We start from the raw sequence: 17,459 nt of genomic DNA on the forward strand, positions 1-17,459 counted from the left end.
TTTATACTTGGCTCTATAATTCACTGGTTCTTTTATTACACTCTCTCCTTTCACTGCAGTCACAGAAACAGGTATACAAGGAGGCAAGCAAGCAGGAAAAAAAAAATTCCCCTCCTGCTAATAGTGCATAGTCGTATCTTGGATCCCAAACGTCCTGGAACTTGTCTGTTTTGGCTCCTAAATGCCGCAAACCCGGAAGTGATTGCGAATATTCTTTTGGAACCCGAATGTCTGATGGGGCTTCTGCGGCTTCTGATTGGCTGCAGTAGCTTCCTGCAGCTAACCAGAATCTGCGATTTGGTTTTCGAACGTTTTGGAAGTCAAATGGTACGTTTTAGAAGTCGAACGTTTTGGAAGTCGAACAGAACAGATTCCATTCAACTTCCAAGATACGACTGTACTTGCAATGTTCCACAACTTCTTAGGCAGACTAAAAAGGTAAAGGTAAAGGGACCTCTGACCATTAGATCCAGTCGTGGCCGACTCTGGGGTTTTGGCGCTCATCTCGCTTTATTGGCCAAGGGAGCCGGCGTACAGCTTCTCGGTCATGTGGCCAGCATGACTAAGCCGCTTCTGGCGAACCAGAGCAGCGCACAGAAACGCCGTTTACCTTCCCGCCGGAGCGGTACCTATTTGTCTACTTGCACTTTGACGTGCTTTCGAACTGCTAGGTTGGCAGGAGCAGGGACCGAGCAACGGGAGCTCACCCCGTCACGGGGATTCAAACTTCCAACCTTCCAATCAGCAAATCCTAGGCTCTATGGTTTAGACCACAGCACCACCCATGTCCCACCCGCGTCTTAGGCAGACTAGTGGTGCTTTATTTTACCTCTCCCTCCTCCTGATCTCTGAACCTGTTTGGAGAGGAGAGTGCCTCTGGGCATTTGCAGAGAGCTGCCTGTTGTAGTCAACTTTCAATGCCCGGGACAAGGGTGCTAAATATGTGATGACTCGTCTGGCTTTGGTAAGAATACCGCCTCCAAGAAGAGCATTCTTTCAGTTGTTACCCTTCGTTTCGACGGGGTTCAGTATAGAGATACGCAACAGGAAGGGGTATAACTCAGTGGGATGGCATCAGCCTTGCATGCAAGAGGAACCAAGGGCCACAGGTTCCCTATTCCTGAATAAAGAGGGGGAATCTAACACATATTTGCCTTGTTGATGCAGCAGACATGCCATTTCCCCTATAGCCAGAGCTTTCCCTTTTTGCAGCACAGGAGATACAGTCTCTGCTGGTTGCCCACATTCTAGCAAGCCACAGCTTCTCCTATTAAGAAGAGGGATTGGGCCTCTTAGGTCCACTTTCTTAACCTTCTAGATCAGGGTTTCCCAAACATGGGTCTCCAGCTGTTTTTGGACTACAATTCCCATCATCAATGACCGCTGGTCCTCTAGCTAGAGGTAACGGGAGTTGTAGTCCAAAAACAGCTGAAGACCCAAGTTTGGGAAAGTCTATTCTAGATCAAGGGCAGGGAATCTGTGGCCTCCCAGATGTTCTTGTCCAACCCACCCACCCCCCTGGCCGGGCCAGACCAGCATGGCCTATGATCACCATTTCCTACTTACTTTAGATTCCTAGGAATATGAAACCTGTGACCCACCAAATGTTTTTGGACCACAGCTCCCATAACCTCTGGCCACTGGCCATACTTTCTGGGGCTGGTGGGCTCTTAAGTCCAACAACATCTGAGGGCCACAGGGTCACACCACTAGGAGGGACCCCAGTTCTGCTAGCACAAAGCTACCTTTTTTGCCTGTGCAGGTGGCATCTAGATTTCAGAAAGATCTGCCAAAAATTGGAAACTGGGGAGAGAGAGAGAGAGAGAGAGAGAGAGAGAGAGAGAGAGGGAGAGAGAGAGAGAGAGAGATCCAGCAGGCTTAGGACATGCATTTTAATTCAGCACTGGATAGATGCCGCAAAATGACTCCTATCCCAGGGGGAACACTCCCTTCTGGCCTTGTCAGAAGTGAAGGCCGCCAATGGCGACAATATTTTGTGCCCTGAGCTCATAGGAGGCACCGTATTGTGGGTCCTGTCAACTCAGCCCATGACCTGGCTGGGCTCAGAGACGTCGAGCCGGCAGGACAACGCCAGTCCTAGCATCTGTGCCAGGCAGCTGTGATTTATGCCTCACCTAATTATGCCCAGGCAGCTGCTGAGGTAACGCTGCTGCCGTGGCAACAGCATGAACCTAAGTCCCGAGCAGAGAGACTCATGGGAAAGAGCAGCGTTCTTTGGCTTGACCGTGATACGAAATGCCCTTACGTCCATCCTCCCCTCCACCTTTCCAGGAGAGCTACCAATTAGAGAGGTTAGACCCAGAAGTCCAGACTCCTTGGGGAGTACAGACTCAATGCTCGTGTGCCCCATCCGGAGCTGAAGACATAACCCTGGAAATACCAGCAGCTATCCTCAAAATCTTGGATGCTTCTCTCATTTGAGAAATGGGAGCCAAGCGTCCAAGCTTGATGGGAGAAAATCAAAGGCTAGCTGTTGTTTTCTGTAAAGGGTGCAATTGACGTGGGAGACAGAGCAACCCTATCTCAAATAGGGTATAATATGGACCCAGGAAGAACAGCTAAAATGATGGAGAGGTTTGGAAATCAGCCCTGAGTGCTCACTGGAAGGACAGATCCTGAAGCTGAGGCTCCAATACTTTGGCCACCTTATGAGAAGAGAAGACTCCCTGGAAAAGACCCTGGTGTTGGGAAAGATGGAGGGCACAAGGAGAAGGGGACGACAGAAGACGAGGTGGTTGGACAGTGTTCTTGAAGCTACTAACATGAGTTTGACCAAACTGCGGGAGGCAGTGGAAGACAGGAGTGCCTGGCATGCTCTGGTCCATGGGGTCACGATGAGACGGACACAACTAAACGACTAAACAACAACAACAACATAATATTTTGAACTAAGTGAAGATGGAGACACTCCCTTCAATAGCACCAGTTACTCAGTTAAGCCGATCAGCAGCAAGTTCAGAAGGGAGTTTGGACTGATTCACCCAACCATTTGCTGCTACTGTCTGTATGTTGATTCGCCACAGAGAACCTCACCCTTTCAGTGGTTGTTGCCGTCTTTGCCATTTAGCTCTGACCTCAAAGGACTTTTCAAAGAAGTTCTTTCTCAAACTTTATTCTCTCCACACTGCCAAGCCACAAACTTCCAACAATAGCTATTAAGCCTAAATTCTGCCATTTCTGTATCACAAGTACAGTGGAGGCTGGTCAGTTAGGCTGAATGGGGCATTGCCCCACCAACCTTCATCCGCCCTCAAACACCACCTGCCTACCTTACTTACAACTGGTCCAGAGGGTACTTCCTGTCAGCTTCTTCCTCCTTCGTCCCAGTGTTACCCTTGTGGAACTGAGCAGGAGGGAAGGTGGCAATAAAACTGGAATGTGTGAGCTCTGCTTGTCATTGGCTTTCTGGCTCCATCTCCTGTTGGTCTCTCTGCTTTCCATCCCATCAGCTCCAGTGGCCACCAGCCACCTTATTCTGCATTATATGTGTTGTGGCTCAGACTGTGGAGGCTCAAGCCAGGCTAAAGGTAAAAGGTAAAGGGACCATTAGGTCCAGTCGTGACCGACTCTGGGGTTGCGGCGCTCATCTTGCTTTATTGGCCGAGGGAGCTGGCGTACAGCTTCTGGGTCATGTGGCCAGCATGACTAAGCCGCTTCTGGCGAACCAGAGCAGCGCATGGAAACGCCGTTTACCTTCCCGCCAGAGTGGTATCTATTTATCTACTTGCACTTTGATGTGATTTCGAACTGCTAGGTTGGCAGTAGCTGGGTACTGAACAACGGTACACAACAATATGTATTATTGCATATTGCTTATTCCACGATTTCTCCAAGCAGCTGAGGGCTGTGTACATGGTGTGCGCTGTCCTGCCACTTCATGCTCCCACAACATCACCACGAGGCTAAGCAATGACAACTGGCTGGCCCAAGATCACCCAGTACATTTTGTGGCTGCTTGGGAGATTTGAATCCAGGTTCCCCCTGGTCTTACCCAACGCTCTGATCATGACACCGCTCTGGCTGACCCTGAAGTTACCTTGTCTACTCACCACTTGCCACACTGATAGGAACTTGGGGGAGATGATTGCTGAATTAAAATGCAACATGCACACATGCCAAAGCTCTGTGAAACAGCCTCCTGAAAGGTAAAACTGCCTTGGGATCCCTTAGAGCAAAATAAGGTGCTATATGCATTGAAAAACACATAAGGAATTATTAGAAGCTGTTGAGATTTTCCTATATTCTTACACCCACTTCAAAGGAGATGGGAGAGAGACAGACAGACAGACAGACAGACAGACAGACAGACAGAGAATCCCTGGAGAAACTTGTGTTCAGGACACCTTGCCTAGCTGCGTAGTCCAGGGGTGACCATTAGGTGTCTCCCTTCCCCTGCTCGGAGGGATCTGTCCAGGTGGCAGAGAGCACCTACTCCCCATGCCAGGCAGGCTGCGGTGCCCGTTATTTATTCCTTTAATGGCTGCAGTGCCATCTGCTTGGCCCGCATTAGCGATGCACGGCAAGCACATATTTCACCGGCAGTGTCGGAATGGTTGCGCCGAGCACCCCGCAGGCCATGAATTGTGCAGATGCGCTGCTCTCCATCATTGCAAAGCTGGGTGGAAATGACACTGCCCTAGACACACACACACACACAAACACACACACACGTCCCGCTTGCATTGCCCAGCCCCCAGCCCCATTCCCTCCACCCCATATGCAAGAAATTCACTGACACTGCAAGATTCCCAGCTTCCATTACTAGGGGAACAACAAAGTTGTGGGCAGGGACTTCTGTGCGCGAGAGATTGTTCACTCCCTCCCCACAGTCTCCCTGCTCCCTTTGCCCCATCGCTACCTCTGCAGCTCACTCCACCTGGTGAGAAAGGATGCTCCCTGCAGCCTAGTGGAGCAAACCTCCTCCCTTCCCAGGGAGCCAGTTGTGGAGCACTTTGCTCCCCAAGAAAAAGAGGAAAAGAAGGTGGCAGCCGTAGAGCAGCCAGCTGAAAGTGTGCAGGTGGGTGCTTTCGGCTTAAACCTTAGAAGATGCCACATCATTTCCCAAGGATTCCCCCGAGGTGGGCTTGCCACTGATAGTGGAGAAATAGTTTTGTTCCTCCCATGCACCGCCTGCTACATCTCTATCGACTTAGGATGTTTCCAGACAAAAGGCTCCATAAAGCCAAAAGCCAGTGTGGTGTAGTGGTTAAGAGCGGTGGACTCGTAATCTGGTGAACCGGGTTCGCTTCCCCGCTCCTCCACATGCAGCTGCTGGGTGACCTTGGGCCAGTCACACTTCTCTGAAGTCTCTCAGCCTCACTCACCTCACAGAGTGTTTGTTGTGGGGGAGGAAGGGAAAGGAGATTGTTAGCCGCTTTGAGACTCCTTAGGGTAGTGATAAAGCGGGATATCAAATCCAAACTCCTCCTCCTCCAAGAGGTGGCCGGGTATTGCAATCCTGCTGTAAGCAGAATTGCAGTTTGCTTTCCTCCACACTAGAATGCTTTAGCACTCAGTGTCTCTCTGTGTATATACAATATGCTGTGTTCTCACCACTGCCTTCTCCTCCACCGTTCCTGATCTCATAGGACAAATTACATGGTGCGTGTGGTTCAGCCCAACATACACGCATTCTTTAAAAAACCCAAAAACACCCCTAAAGGCAATCAGGTTGGGGCTCTGGTGTGGGGGAGAGGGGTCTGGTCTCCACTGTGATCCTGATTATAAATCAAAACCTCTCAATATGCCTGCTTCTCCTGACACCAAAAGTGATTGGGAGTGGGGAGAGATGCAGTTTAAAATAGACTTCTGTTGTTTTAAAATACCATATTTTTTACTCCATAAGACACACTTTTTTCCTCCTAAAAAGTAAGGGGGAGTGTCTGTGCATCTTATGGAGCGAATGTGTGGTCGGTCGCTGGCTCCCTTTCCGGCCCTGGCCCCTATAAAAACAGAATTTGCAAAGTAAGTTCAACAACTGTGAGCTGGTCCTCAAAAAAGGGGGGCTTTTCCCCTTTGCAAAAGAAGCTGCACAACTGTGAGCTGATCCCCCCCAAAAACAGGGCTTTTCCCCTTTCCTCCTCTAAAAACTAGGTGCGTCTTATGGTCAGGTGCGTCTTATGGAGCGAAAAATACGGTAGATGCTAGGGCTTTCTTTTTGCACAGAAGAGGTTGCAGCTGGATTACAACATTTGGACAGTCCAACAGATGATCTGTGAGCAAGGCATCTCACGAGAAGCATCTCACCCGAGGCAGCCAAAGGAGGGTTTTCCCGCAGTAAGTAAAAAAGGATAGAAGCAGCACTGGGGAAATGTGGGTAGGTTATTATGTCATCTGGACGTCAGCGGCATCATCCCAATAGAACGCGCATGAATGAGGCATGGTGATCACACCTGAAATATACTCGGAGTCGAGGGTGGATTTTATGCTCTTTATTCAGCTCACAGTGGTGAGGAGGAATGAAAGTTCCCCCAAAATATCTGCTTTATATACATTATTTACACAATGGGCCGCACATGATTGGCTAATTCCGGGATCCTCCTGAGGGCCAATCAGGTTGCTGATTCACTTCCACCTGGAGCTGGATTGGGTGGCTCCTGTGGACCAATCATACTGCTCCATTGTTCTAGGACCAATCAGACTGCTGCATTCTGAATCCTATTGTTCTAGGACCAATCAGACTGCTGCATTTTGGATCCTGTTCAACTCAGTACATATCAACACCCTAACTTCCTTATCTGAAAGTAGTCTTAATTTCCCCTGCAGCAGTAGCAGTAGCAAAGGATCTCTTCCTGGCGGTGATGGTGTGGAGGCCACAAGTCTCCCCCAGCCCCCCCCCCAAGGCTCTGGACATAGCATCATTCTGCAGCACTGGGGCAAGAGTCCACAAGCAAAAAAAGAAAGAAATACATAGGGGGAAAATATTAAAGGAGCAAGAGAGAAACATGCACAACTTGCTGCCCTGGTAATATCTTCCTAATAAAGTCTATGGCATGCGCACCCTCAGGGAAACGACAGGAATCCTTCCATTTCGTGCCTGTAAATGAGGCAGTGCATTTGGGAAGTGGGGGCATTTTGCTACTCTGTTGGAGAACTCAAAATGCATTTAGCACACTTTGAGCGTTGGGGTCTGTGCCTGTTGCCCAGGCCTGAAGAGTCAGTTCAGGAATTATCTGTGACTGATACGGAGAGTTGGCCCAAATTATTTTGCTGCTTGAGCCAAAGCCATATACTCCCTCTTCCTCTTTTGGTATCTGGTAGAAGAACCTCCCAAGCATCTCTCTCCCATCGTGGAGGTAAAAATAAGAGAGTAAGAAATCTATTTAAAAAATCATAGTAACTGCCCTTCCAATGTAAGTGCTGCCTGAAGCAGTAGTCTCCCTTTGCCTAATGGTAGAGCAGCCTCTCTAATATGCTTGTTTGGGTAAGTTTAAAGCAGGGGTCGGCCCAGACAGCATCTTGAGAAGTAGAGACGTCACCTTGCCAATAAAGGTCCGTATAGTTAAAGCTGTGGTTTTCCCAGTAGTGATGTATGGAAGTGAGAGCTGGACCATAAAGAAGGCTGATCACTGAAGAATAGATGCTTTTGAATTATGGTGCTGGAGGAGACTCTTGAGAGTCCCGTGGACTGCAAGAAGATCCAACCTATCCATTCTGAAGGAAATCAGCCCTGAGTGCTCACTGGAAGGACAGATCCTGAAGCTGAGGCTCCAATACTTTGGCCACCTCATGAGAAGAGAAGACTCCCTGGAAAAGACCCTGATGTTGGGAAAGATGGAAGGCACAAGGAGAAGGGGGCGACAGAGGACGAGGTGGTTGGATAGTGTTTTCGAGGTTACCAGTATGAGTCTGACCAAACTGCGGGAGGCAGTGGAAGACAGGAGTGCCTGGTGTGCTCTGGTCCATGGGGTCACGAAGAGTCGGACACGACTAAACGACTAAACAACAACAACAACAACAACAACAAAGCAGGGGTCAGCAACCTTTTTCAGTCGTGGGCCGGTCCACCGTTCCTCAGACCATATGGCGGGCCGGACTATATTTTTTGGGGGGGAAATGAACAAATTCCTATGCCCCACAAATAACCCAGAGATGCATTTTAAATAAAAGCACACATTCCACTCATGTAAAAACACGCTGATTCCTGGACCGTCCGCGGGTCAGATTGAGAAGGCGCTTGGGCCGCATCTGGCCCACGGGCCTTAGGTTGCGGGCCTTAGGCTGGTTTAAAGGAAGTTGTTGTTGTTGTTTAGTCGTTTAGTCGTGTCCGACTCTTCGTGACCCCATGGACCAGAGCACGCCAGACTCCTGTCTCCCACAGTCTCCTGCAGTTTGGTCAAACTCATGCAAGAACACTGTCCAACCATCTTGTCCTCTGTTGTCCCCTTCTCCTTGTGCCCTCCATCTTTCCCAACATCAGGGTCTTTTCCAGGGAGTCTTCTCTTCTCATGATGTGGCCAAAGTATTGGAGCCTCAGCTTCAGGATCTGTCCTTCCAGTGAGCACTCAGGGCTGATTTCCTTCAGAATGGATAGGTTTGATCTTCTTGCAGCCCATGGGACTCTCAAGAGTCTCCTCCAGCACCATAATTCAAAAGCATCTATTCTTCGGCGATCAGCCTTCTTTATGGTCCAGCTCTCACTTCCATACATCACTACCGGGAAAACCACAGCTTTAACTATACGGACCTGGACTCCCCAAATCAGGGAATGCCTGCTTGCTCTCTGAAGCCAATCCGCTACAGAGTTCTGTGGGAATCCATCCTTCACATTACACTACTTGTGTGAATAGACCAGTGCTGTGGACTGCTTTGTCAAGCACATGTCAGCTGAGGAGAGGAACCTCTGGTGCAGCTGTCCCTTTGCATCTGCAGTTGCAGTCCATCACAACAGCAAGAAGGAGCTGTCTTAGTTTGGGGTTACCCGCCTTCAAGCTGGGTGTGCATCAATATAAACAATTGCAACAGGGAATGTTTCTGAGCGTTAATGTTACAGATGCACAATAGAGATGAATATCCGCCCATCGTTGCAAAGGCTTCCAGGTGGTTGTAAAGCACTGAGCTATCAACAAACTCTTTGAGGATTGGTCGATTGCTTATCACTTGCCCATGGGCTGCCAGTTATTTGGTACATATGCTACCTTGCTGCTGCTTCTAGATTTGCTAGTTGTGCCAGTGTAGTTTTCCTTTTCTCTGGTGGGATAATGGCTTTTAGGACACAACGCTTCCGTGATTGCAACTTGCTTCCCAGGAATTTTCTCTGATAAGCCCCAGCTGCTCCAGTCACAAAAGCATGTTCACAGCGATCAGAGAAAGGAAGCAAGATGGGATACGAAGACCGCAGAAAGAATGCACACATGGAAGTGTGTGAATATCTTTTGCAGTATTCGTTTAGATCTGGGCTCCTTAGATCCAATTTCCTCCCATAGCAAGCCACAGAGGAAAAACACCTGTTTGGAGCCTTGACTATAATGGAGCTGGAATTTAGGGAATATATTTTTATTGGTTGTGTTTTTTATTTTGTAAAACCACTTTGGGAAGAATTGTTTTATTGAAAAGCAGGTTACAAGTTGAGAAGGTGTTTAACGCAGATGCCTTCACCTTGGTTTCTTATTTATCAAGGGCGCTTTGGCAGGTCAGTGGCTGATCATTCCTTCTGCAACATCTTAGGAACATAGCAAGCTGCCTGCTGCCAGGTCAGACAATTAGTCTGTCTAGCTCAAGTATTGTTTACACTGGCCCTACCTGGAGATGATGAGGGTTGAACCTAGAATCTTCCACATGCAAGGTAAATGTTCCACTGCAGAGCTATGGCCCTTCCTCCAAGTCAGGCATAGGCAAACTGGGCCCTCCAGATGTTTTGAGACTACAGTTCCCATCATCCCTGACCACTGGTCCTCTTAGCTAAGGATGATGGGAGTTGTAGTCCCAAAACATCTGGAGGGCCCAGTTTGCCTACGCCTTCTCCAAGTGTTCATCCTCCCTCCGTTCCAGAGCCACTCCTACCATGAGGCAGAGTGAAGCAGTTGCCTCAGGCAGCAAATACTGAGGCGCGGAGAGCAGACATTACTGTGTGTGCCACATGACCTGCCCTGTGCCCCCTATGCTGCCCTAAGGTACAGTGGGGGACCCTGTCCCATGACCAGGGTCAAAGTAAGATTTGAGCTGCCAGTCTGCTCAGCTTTTGAACGTGGAACACAGGAACAAAGGAGGCGCCATCTTGTCTTCTGCCTCAGGCAACAAAGGATCTAAGGCCGGCCCTCATAATTCCTAACACACATTAGACTCATCTTACTTGGCTAGGGAGGGCAGCAGCTAAACTTTCCACACATTTCAGGCTGAGAAAGACAGTTTACAGCCAAAGAAGACCAGACGAGCTGAAACCGAGGCTTTCAAAGCAGACAAATTCCATAACTCCCCAGCTTCCTGGGCCAGGAAGGGAAGGCTTTGTGCGTGACAGCCAAAAGCTCTATAAAAACAGTTACTCTGGGTCAAAAAGTAATTTGAGAAGGGAGGAGGGGGTGCTGAGTCTGACAGTTTATCAGAGGGGTTTGGGGAGCGGGGGGTGGGTGGGCAATGAAAACAAACCTCTGAAGCCCCAGAGCTGAATTTTGGGAGGCATGAATATTTCAAATAGGGAGATGAGTTGAGCCTCAACCATGGCTCTTGTAGGCTCCATCAAAAATATAAATAAACATTGAGTGCCAACAAGTCTGCCTTCTCATCTTGCAGGAATCACCAGCCATCTCTGAATAAAAACAGTTTGTTGAGGGCTGTGGATTCCCCACATCTCCCATTCCAGGGCAGAAGCACACACCTCCCATGAGTGGATGGGGGAAATTCAGGGACAATTCAGGGCAGATAAAAGGAGCTCATCCAGGCAAGCTATTTACTGAGCATCCACCCTAATTTTCCCATGTAAAGTTTACACAGAGTTTAGATTTTACCTGGTCTTTATTGACCATTCATTCTGATTTGTTTGTGAGCCAACAAGGACCATTTTTACTGCATCCATCCTGGTTTGCTTACGGGGTGTTTATACATCTTGCCATTAATCATGTGTTCATTCCACGCTTTTCAAAGCATCCCTCTGTCACTTTCCAAACCACAAAAAGCCTGATGCTTTTTAAAAGTGGGTTTGGATGCCTCCGGACTGTCAGTAATTTGCAGGAGGGATTCAAGGGCACAACAGAAATTTAGGTTTGCACAATTAAAGCGGATTACAGCACTCTGTCATTCCTAGTGCAACTTATCCAACTTAGAAAAACGCAACCAGACTTTCTGGAAAATAATGGGAAGTTCACTGGAAAGTGTTGGATGGATAAACAACTAATGGGAAGACATGTAAACATCCCACAAGCTCATCAGGATGAATGCTCCTCATATACCGTATTTTTTGCTCTATAAGACTCACTTTTCCCCTCCTAAAAAGTAAGGGGAAATGTGTGTGCGTCTTATGGAGCGAATGCAGGCTGCGCAGCTATCCCAGAAGCCAGAACAGCAAGAGGCATTGCTGCTTTCACTGCGCAGCGATCCCTCTTGCTGTTCTGGCTTCTGAGATTCAGAATATTTTTTTTCTTGTTTTCCTCCTCCAAAAACTAGGTGCGTCTTGTGGTCTGGTGTGTCTTATAGAGCAAAAAATACGGTAACTGCCCCAGAAACAAAGACCAGCCACTTTCACACCATACATTTATAGCACTCGGATAGCACTCTAGTCTAAACAGTCATTGCTTCCCCCAATGAATCCTGGGAACTGTAGCTTGTTATGGGTACTGAGAGTTGTTGTTGTTGTTGTTTAGTCGTTTAGTTGTGTCCGATTGTTCGTGACCCCATGGACCAGAGCACGCCAGGCACTCCTGTCCTCCACTGCCTCCCTCAGTTTGGTCAAACTCATGTTGGTAGCTTTGAGAACACTGCCCAACAATCTCGTCCTCTGTCGTCCCCTTCCCCTTGTGCCCTCAATCTTTCCCAACATCAGGGTCTTTTCCAGGGAGTTTTCTCTTCTCATGAGGTGGCCAAAGTATTGGAGCCTCAGCTTCACGATCTGTCCTTCCAGTGAGCACTCAGGGCTGATTTCCTTCAGAATGGATAGGTTTGATCTTCTTGCAGTCCATGGGACTCTCAAGAGTCTCTTCCAGCACCATAATTCAAAAGCATCAATTCTTCGGCGATCAGCCTTCTTTATGGTGCAGTTCTCACTTCCATACATCACTACTGAGAAAACCATAGCTTTAACTATACGGAGCTTTGTCGGAAAGGTGATGTCTCTGCTGCAAAGTGATGAGAGTTGTTAGGAGACCCCAATTTCCCTCATTTGATTGTGGAGCCATTCTGGGAATTGTAGTTTGGAAAGCATCCAAGGAGCCACTATTAGGAGTTTGGGGTGTTAAGCCATGTGGCCAACCTTTCTAATCCCTGGATTTTAGCAAGTTTTAAACGCTAATCAAGCCAAGCTAGTTTCCTGGTGAGGTGATGGAGGATTAACAGGCTCGGTGTGAGATAGCAAATAGGTGGGAGGCCCTTCCTTCAACAGACAAAGACAGAGTTTAGAGAAGAGTTTGGTAAGTTACCTGGAAGTGAAGCAGCAAGCTGGAAAGAGAGTCAGAGCAATGTTTGAGGACAATGTTTGATTTCTGTTTGAATACAAGGCTGCGACTATGGGAGAAGCAAGACCCTTTTGGGGGGTTGATGCTGTGGACTCCTCCACTGTATGCTCGAGCTGTATATACAGTGGTACCTCGGGTTACAGACGCTTCAGGTTACAGACTCCGCTAACCCAGAAATAGTACCTCGGGTTAAGAACTTTGCTTCAGGATGAGAACAGAAATCGTGCTCCGGCGGCCCAGCAGCAGCGGGAGACCCCATTAGCTAAAGTGTTGCTTCAGGTTAAGAACAGTTTCAGGTTAAGAACAGACCTCCGGAAAGAATTAAGTACTTAACCCGAGGTACCACTGTATGTGTAAATAAAACCATATATCATAAAGACACCACAGTCTCCCCTGTGCCCCATTCCCAAAAGGAAACATGATCCCTGGGTAAGAGTCTGGAAACCATGGAATCTCGCATCGCTTGGAGATTAGGGTGGCGTGCCGCGCTATCTTTGCTACCACAAGATGTAGTGATGTTCACCAGTTTGTATGGCTTCAAAGGGGGATTAGGCCACTTCATAAAACATAAACCTATCAGACTAATTATGGCAGCTGTGTAGTACTTTTGGGGTAAGAGGTAGTATGTCTCTGAACGCCAGTTACTGGGGACCATTAACAATGAGAGTTATGCTGTTATGCAGGCATAGGCAAACTCGGCCCTCCAGATGTTTTGAGACTTCAATTCCCATCATCCCTGACCACTGGTCCTGTTAGCTAGGGACAATGGGAGTTGTAGTCCCAAAAAATCTGGAGGACCGAGTTCGCCTATGCCTGCTGTTATGCTTGTATTTCACTTTTGAGCTTCAAATAGGAATGTGTTGATAATGGAGGCATATAACTTGGATTAAAAAATTGGCTTCCAGGTGGAAAAATCAAAATTGGAAACAGAACTGTTAGATTCCAAAACTAAGAATTTGTCAAGAATGTATAACTTGCTGTTGAAATGGAATACTCAGGATGAAACGGTGAAATCTGCTATGATTAAATGGGCACAAGATGTTGGACATAATATTATGATGGCTGACTGGGAACAGTTATGGACCACAGGTATGAAGTTCACGGCATGCAATGCCTTAAGAGAGAATATAATGAAAATGATATACAGGTGGTACATGACACCAGTCAAGCTTGCAAAAATTTATCATTTGCCAGATAATAAATGTTGGAAATGTAAAGAGACTGAAGGTACATTCTTTCACCTTTGGTGGGCATGTCCAAGGATTAAGGCTTTCTGGGAGATGATCTATAATGAAATGAAAAAGGTATTTAAATATACCTTTCTGAAGAAACCAGAGGCCTTTCTCCTGGGCATGGTCAGCCAATTGGTGCCAAAGAAGGATAGAACTTTCTTTATGTATGCTACAACAGCAGCAAGAATACTTATTGCAAAGTATTGGAAGACACAAGATTTACCCACCCGGGAAGAATGGCAGATGAAGGTGATGGACTACATGGAACTGGTGGAAATGACTGGCAGAATCCGAGACCAGGGAGAAGAGTCGGTGGAGGAAGATTGGAAGAAATTTAAAGACTATTTACAGAAACATTGCAAAATTAATGAATGTTAGAATGATGTTGGAATGAATTTATGTGATTTTAGCAGAAATGTTACAAAGATTTAGGAAAAAACAGACTGTTAATTGGTGAAAGGAGGGAAAGTAAAGTTATATTAATATCAAGATAAATTACAGGACAAAAATTTGAAAAGAGGGAAAGGATTTGCTGAAATGGATAATTGACCTAGAATACAAAAAAGGGAGGTGTGAGGAGGTCAGGGAAATAAGCTAATGAAAGATAAGTAATGGGAAGATTTGTTGTATTTTTCCTTGTTTTTTTCTTTTTGCTTAATGGATTTTAATTCTCTGCTCTTTCTTTTTTTATTTTCCTTTTTCCTTTGTTGTATTTTATCTTTTCTTTTTGTTTAAAATGATGTTTTTTGTTTTTTGTTTTTGTACCTCTAAAAATTTTAATAAATATCTTATAAAAATAAAAAAATCAAATAGGAATCTGTTGGCCACTATGGGAACAGGATACCGGATGAGATTAGTCTTTGTTCTGACCCATGAGGGCTGTTCTTATGTTCTTCATAAGGCTGTCTCCCAGCACTATGTGACAACCGAGATGGATTATTCCAAGGTCTCCACCATGTTGCAAATATCTGTTGACTAGCTGCAGATAATGGGTAACTCAAACTTCGCAATTGTCTATGAGTGAAAAGCGATGGCAGGCAGCACATACACAAATGGCCATGCAGATGAAAAGCACAACAGGGCAATATCCAGAGAGACAGGCAGGGGCAGTTAAAATACAGCTTTGCTGAGCATTTGGGTCATGGGGCCACATGGAAGGAGAGATGAGAGGAGGAATACAAGAAATAGCATCTCATTATTTCATTTTATAGGTTAAGTAATACTGCATTTAAACCAAGGGGGCAGTGCTTACATGAGTAGCATTAAGATCATGAGAGTGATACACATCTTAGTCATAGGTGCATGGTGTGCAAAGCTGCACAGAAAAGGATAAAGGTAACGGGGACCCCTGACCATTAGGTCCAGTTGTGGCCGACTCTGGGGTTGCGGCACTCATCTCGCTTTATTGGCCAAGGGAGCCGGCGTACAGCTTCCAGGTCATGTGGCCAGCATGACTAAGCCGCTGATGGCGAACCAGAGAAGAGCACAGAAATGCTGTTTACCTTCCCGCCGGAGCAGTACCTATTTATCTACTTGCACTTTGATGTGCTTTTGAACTGCTAGGTTGGCAGGAGCAGGGACCGAGCAACAGGAGCTCACCCCTTTGCGGGGATTCGAACCGCCGACCTTCTGATCGGCAAGCCCTAGGCTCTGTGGTTTAACCCACAGCGCCACTCACGTCCCTACAGAAAAGGATACAGCAACCTAATTAAAATGTGGAGCCAGACATGTGTAATCCTGCACAGGTAACTAAGTGTATGTGTATGCTTTCGAGACCCAGTATCACATGTAAATCACACCTGAGCTGTACTTTAAATAGTGCGACCAGAATATGCAACAGAGCGTAAGGTTCCTGTACCTTGCATAGCCAGCTACTCAGTGCTGAAATTCCTTCTTCTAACCAACCATTCAAGGTGCAGAAGCCTTGCTCTTATTGTATAGGAATTGATAGTCTTAGGCAGCTATCCATACACACACATTACTGAGCAAACCTATGGTAGCAGCTTGATAGCTCAGCTGGTTAAAGTGTGATGCTGATAACACCAAGGTTACAGGTTTGATCCCTGTGTGGGATAGCTGCATAGGTTGGCATAGAATGATCCTCAGAGTCCCTTCCAGTTCTATGATTCTGAGAACACTCTGGAGCACTATACAAAAGCTTAGAGCCAGCCTTGCTCCCAAAACTTTAATTGCAGTCTGCCACGTGGAAATCTAGCAGCTGGAGAGGAATGCTGGGGAAATCTTTGCCCATTTAATGTCCATATCAGCTGTTAGGAAGGGTGCAGGGCTTATAAAATGGGCAGTTAGATTTGTTCTTTCCAACTCTGCATTTCCCTCTCTCTCTTTTTAATCAGTCCCATCATTAAGAAGCAGGGTTTTTTTTTATGTAGGTGTGGGTTTGGTTTTTAAAAACACAAAACATGGGGCCCCCTCACCCCACCCAAGATTATCTCTTACAGAACAGGCCATAATTCCTCGTGGAGCCACAAATCAAAGCTGCCACATGGGTAAAAGGCATAGCACATGTTGGAAGCTATAAAGTGTAACAGGCGCTGGATTTTTTTCTGGGAAACCCAAATGGAATTTTCACCAAATATGAGGGAACTAAATCCTTACAATCCGAAGGGATAGGGAATAGGATGAGCTCTATCAAAGCAGGATCAGCCCTGCTGGGAACCTTGAGCCAAGGAGAACGTGGCTGCAAAGCAAATGGCAGCTACATATTGTTACGAGTTTGGCTGTTATGCTGTGTGCCACACCTCTCTAATCCCTGCATTCAGCAAGTGTTAGAATTTAATCCAGGCTTAATTCTTGGAATAGCCAGACTAACCTCCTGGTGAGGTGATAGCCTAGGTGATGAGCCATTAAGGGGGATTAAGGGGCTCAGTGCAAGGCAGCAAATGGGTGGAGCCCATCTCCTTCAACAGACAAAGCCAGACAAAGTTTGGAGCCGAGAACTTGCAGTGAAGTGACCCAGAAGCAAAGCCAGAGCAATGTTTGAGAGCAATGTCTGATTTCTGTTCGAATCCAAGGCTGCAACTATTAAAGGTGCAAGTGCCCCTGTTGCGTCTGACCACAGCTTGCGAGGGATTGAAGTTCTTCATACCTCTCTCACTTAAACAACTGAATTGTTCCAACTGCACCTGTTGCAGTTCCCTTAGTGGCAGATTTATGGTCTGTGGGGCTCCCTTTGGGGGACCCTAAATAAACGTGACTGTGACAAAATCAGAGGTACATAAAGAGACGGTAATAATAATGCTTCCTGCCCTCAAACAACTTGGGAACAGTGCCTGCTGTGGATCAGGCAGGAAGAAAAGGTGATGATAAGAATGATACTTTGAAATGGGTAGCCCCCCCCCCGAAAAAAAACCATTGGGAGTATCAGGAAAAATGTGGTGGTGGTGATAAAGGTGATGCCTCAGCACTACACCACCCACCACCCAAAAAAACCTTGTAAACAATCTGGGGAAAAGAAGTGATGATCATCATACCTCTGTGCTGCCACCCCCCCCAAAAAAAATTTTTTTAGAAACAATAAGGAAAAGGAGATAATGATGATGGCCCTCCACTAGCTCTGGAGAAATCTCTACTGTATGGCATGAAA

Source organism: Podarcis raffonei, chromosome 2, assembly GCF_027172205.1.
Source record: "Podarcis raffonei isolate rPodRaf1 chromosome 2, rPodRaf1.pri, whole genome shotgun sequence".
Classification (NCBI taxonomy): Eukaryota; Metazoa; Chordata; class Lepidosauria; order Squamata; family Lacertidae; genus Podarcis; species Podarcis raffonei.